The sequence below is a fragment of the Octopus bimaculoides genome, chromosome 3 (assembly GCF_001194135.2).
Source record: "Octopus bimaculoides isolate UCB-OBI-ISO-001 chromosome 3, ASM119413v2, whole genome shotgun sequence".
NCBI classification, from domain to species: Eukaryota; Metazoa; Mollusca; class Cephalopoda; order Octopoda; family Octopodidae; genus Octopus; species Octopus bimaculoides.
Window position 1 is genome coordinate 53,759,218 of NC_068983.1, and position 5,140 is coordinate 53,764,357.

The window sequence follows — 5,140 nt, forward strand, 5'->3', positions numbered from 1 at the left end:
GGAAAGATGAATGGAAGCATAATGATGCCATCACTAGTGATCACTACAAACACCATGATGTTGACTGGATGTTTGATTTTTATCACCCTCGGTACATGTCCTCAGATTGACACCTAGACATTCAGAAATGTTCATATTGGAGCTACTTGCATGAATGCCAAGTAGTACAGCATGTTATTTCCAAATTTCTGGCAGAGTGAATTGTATCATGGTGCTGTTTTTCTCACAGATGGTGCCCAACTGACCCTACTATACTGTGTAATTGACAAAAGCAAAAAGAAACGATGTTCATGTGTGGAATTAAAAGTATAAAATTTACCCATCACACCCTGTATGTATGCTGAACCACTGAAATCTACAAGTTTTTTTCATTCTCCCTCTGTTTATTTTCTCTTATTCATTTTTATTAAAGAGCATAGGTTCGAAATGTAAAAGATTTTTGCATTTTTCTTGAGCATCAAACTAATGCCCTTACTTGTTGTTCATACACTTGTCTTCGTTTTTTGTTCAATAAATTTCAACTATGTGTGTGTGTGTGTGTGCGAGAAAAAGCAGGAATTTCTCTAATTATATTTGTTACTCTCTAAACGAGAGCATTGTTAAATAATGAGAAGTTTATGAAAAAATGCAAAAGAATCAACTTATACCTTTAGTTTTCTTATTTTTCTATCTTAATGCTGCTTACCATTTTCTGTACTTATTGACCCTACTTCATATCCCTCAGAATTCTCACTAATTCTGAATTGTAGCTTTAACATTTGCCCTTATTTTGTTATATCTTTTGTTACAAGACTCAGGTTAAGAACCCCCTGGTATAATGCTTAGATACTATCATCGTGTGAAGACAAACATCTTTTTCAGTTAATAGATTATAAACAAGTTTGATCTACAGTTTTCATATTCTTTTATTCTTGCATGTGTTTCTGCCCTGAAGCTGCAGCCATGCTGGGGCACCACTATTGTAATCACCTTTTAATTGGCCAATTCTATGGGTTTGGCTTCTAGTGAAGGAAAGAGCTCGATATTGCTGCCCTCTTTTGAGTTTCCTGCCTTGATATTGGTTCATCTGGGATCTTGGATACAAGAGGTCAAATTGTTTCTTGAAAGCATCTACCCCCACTCCCTGGAAATCCCTCAGATGTTATGGCAAGGCATTAAATAACTGTGGGCCCTTGAATCCCAAGCTATTGCAGTACATGTCCTTACCCTAGATGAGACAGCCAGAACTTTTGGAACAGTACAGTGACGTCCATTTCGAGGTTTGGTATAACTCTTAATTCCAAAGTTTGGTGCCAGCCCCTCCAGTATCTTCCATACATGTATCACTGCTTATCTCTCCCATCTTCACTCCGAGTGAGTCATAGCTCTTTCAGTCTCTCCCAGTAGCTCAGCTGTTCCATTGATGCAATCTTCCTTGTGTAGTATCTCTGAACCAACTCAAGTTCTGCAATTAATCCTACAGTGTAGGGTGACCATAGTTGAGAGCAGTAGTCCAGATGGATGAGGACAAAAGTCCTCCATACGACCAACATTTTTTCCTGGTCCCTTGTTCTGAAAGTTCCCAGAATCCATTCAGCCACTCACCTGCACACTGCCACCATCTTGGTGACATGCATGCGAAACAAGGCATTGTTGCTCATATCAATCCCAAGACCACACACTGTATGTGATTCGAGGATTTCCACTCCTTTTGGTCCAAAAGTATCGTTGTTTAAAACATTATCAAATCATTATAGTAGCACACTAAGAAATATTAACTTAATTTTAAAAATTGAAAACTATTTTTAAATTTTAGCAAGATGAAAGTATGATATATCTAAAAATAGGAAATGAAACAAAATGTATGTAATAGATTCTACTGTTGCTCAGTTTAATAAAGTCTCAAAAAAAATTAAAACACAGATTGGAAAAATAAAAAATTTTAATAAAACTAAAATATTTAATATTAAATGTTTATGTTAAAAATATAATAAATTTTTTTATGAGAAAAAAAAATTGTAATATAAAGCCAAATTTTAAACTAAAATTCAGATTTAAGTATTACAGAAAGTACTAGGTAAAACTAAAAGCTATGCAAAATTTCTTCTATTTTAAAGAAACATTTTTTTTTTTTTCATACAAATAAATACAATATTTTATTGTACAAATTTTTCATATAACTTTTCTTTTAATTTAACTTTGTTTTAATTTTTTTTTTAATTTGTTTCAATTTTTTTTTTTCAGAACATTTTACTACAAGCATTCTAACTTGGGCCTTGACATTACCTTACATGTGCTTTATCTTTTGTTCACATATTTGTGCTATCCACTGCACAGCAAATAATTCACAATGAGTGCAAAGAAACAGAACTATCTTAATGAATATATTTGGTTTAGATTTGTTCCCTCCAAAAGGGTGACACAGAAGACCCCTGTGTGTGATATGGTACAAAACTTTGAGCAATGATGCCATGTGGGCATATGGCATAGTGGTTAAGAGCGCAGGCTACTAACCCTAAGATTCTAAGTTCGATTCCAAGCAGTGACCTGAACAACAACAAGAACACTAATAATAATAATAATAACATCGAAAAATACCTTAGGAATGAGGACCCAGGTTCGAAATTTCCCCAAGACACCTGAAGAAGGCTGGAGGGTATATCAGCTGAAATGTTGTGTAAACAACAAACAAGATGAGGACAAATATTCATTGAATGTAAATAATGTACAGTAAATGTTGTTCTCTCACCCTATGGATAGTTGTACAACAGCAGCAACTATTTTTCGTGATATATCAAACTTCTTTCAGGAAAACAAACTTTCATGGGATTCGTTTGTAGGGGTGTGCACTGATGAAGCTCCAGCCATGCTTGGTCTGCAGTCTGGAGTCATTATTAGGGTGAGATAAAAAGATCCATCTGTTGTAGGTACCCACTGCATACTTCATCATGCACCCTAAGCACCCTGAACATTACCTACTGAAATGAGAAATGTCCTGAATGTTGCTATCAAGGTCGTCAACTTTGTTAAAGGTGGAGCCTTAAACAGACGTCTTTTGAAACTGTTGTGTAAAGATATGCAATCTGAACATGAAGCATTGCTTTTCGCATGAACATACAATGGCAATCAAAGGAGCACATGCTTGGACAACTTTATGAACTACAAGAAGTAGCAATATTTCTAGTTTTTTAACAGAAGGCAGATCTCCATGACAAGTTCCATTCTGAAGGCTTTCAGCTATCTCTAGCTTACCTGATGAACATCTTCGAAGTGTTGAATGCTCTCAACCTTAAACTATAAGGGAAAAACATCAATATTCTCACACACCAAGACACCTTTTGAACTTTCATAGCCAAACTTGACTGCTGGAAATGTCGAATTCAGCAGGAAAATACAGCCAGTTTTAGTTATTTGGATTCTGCTCTCATTCACGGTAACCTTGATTCTGAGTTAAAGAAACAAATAATCACTCATCGAACTGGCTTGAAAACAATTCATCAGATACTTCCCAGATATAGATGAAAAGCTTGGAAATTCATCAGGAACTCATTTCAGCATGAAGTAACTGATGTTTTTGATGAAGTGTGAGAGGAGTTTCTTGAGCTGAAGTTCAACTCCCTAGCTAAAGAAGACTTCAAAGTTTACCCTCTAATCTCACATCAGGCTTTTTGGATTTTACCTATGTTTGCATCCACATATCTTTGTGAAGCTGCATTTTCCATGCTCATTGCTGTCAAGACCAAGTATATATATCTTAATCTTTATTTTTATTATAGTAAAAACAATTTTACATTAAATTGAAGGATTACTCAATAGAGTACAAATTTATTATTCTTTAAGAATAGGATTGACAATGACTTCAAAGATTCGGTCACCTAAGCCATCATTGGGCTGTAAATCATTTAAGTCCATCTTGACTTTATATTATTTCTGGTAAGTTAAAATTTTCAAGGCTAACCTGAGTTCTGTTGAATAGTAATTGCGCTGCATGTTATGTTGTGGTAAGCTTGAATAGATAGCTTCAATTGAACAAACTTGGGCAAGTGCTAATGGTTAGAAGTTATTCATGCATGTATATCTTTGTAATTAGGTATGTTTAAGTGTGTCATCTTCTGGTCAAAGGGTTTCACAAAAGATTTTAGTAAGGCTGTTAGTCAGCATATGTGTTACATGGTTTTGCTGTTGCTGGTTTTATTTAGAAATTAATGAGATGTTTGCCTTTTGTTTTGAGAATGTGAAGGTTAAATCCTAGAGTTCAGTCCTGTGTTTTGAGCTTAGTATTAAGGTGTGTTAGCTTTTAAAAGATTGGTATTTAAAGGTTCACAAAAGAGTGTAGGTGAGTGGTGATGTTTATTTGTTTTGGTTTGGTAATAGTTATGGTTTGTGTTCCTGTTTATATTTAGTGAGTGTTGATTATGCTTAAGTATATCACAGTGATATTAGTATAGAAAATTTGTTAAGCAAATGTTTAACCCTTTGGCATTCAGATTACTCTATCAAATGTAATGCTTATTTATTCACATTGTTTTGAATTAATCCTGCACTATCTCATAGTTTTGAGATTTCAATGATGTGGTTGTATATTTTTAGAATGAGACCGTCCAGAAGACTTACCGGAGATTCCAAAGTCGTATGTGGGTTGTGATTGAAGCCAATGGTGATTTTATTGATTAAATTAACTCTTTAGTATTTCAAGGTATTTTTATACAATTTGGTAAATATATGTGTTAAAATGAGATGTCAGTGTTATTTTCATTTTTGCGTAATTTAGGTGATAGTTTATTCACTCCACCCTGTATATACACTTATATATGTATGCGTCTATCTATATGTATATGTGTATGTATGTATGCATGTGTATGTATGTATGTATGTATGTATGTATGTATGTGTGTGTGTGTATGTGTGTATGTATGTATGTATGTATGTATGTGTGTGTGTGTGTGTGTGTGTGTGTATGTATGTGTGTATGCATGTTACTGTGTCCTTGCTTGATAGTAGTAAACACATGTCGCCATTGTCCTTCATTTGCAATATTTTGTGGAAACTTGTCTGGTCATAGGGCAAGTGTCTTCTACTGTAGCCTTGGGCCGACCAAAGCCTTGTGAGTAAATTTGGTAGACGGAAACTAAAGAAGCCTGTCGTGTATATATATATATAT

General features: G+C 34.5%; 1 protein-coding gene across 4 annotated transcripts in view; it reads right to left on the minus strand.

Annotated features, from left to right (window-relative positions):
• The window catches only part of LOC106880479 (sodium-coupled monocarboxylate transporter 1), a 177,370-nt gene that overhangs the window by 111,503 nt on the left and 60,727 nt on the right, over positions 1 to 5,140 (minus strand). The gene's annotated exons all lie outside the window — the stretch shown is intronic.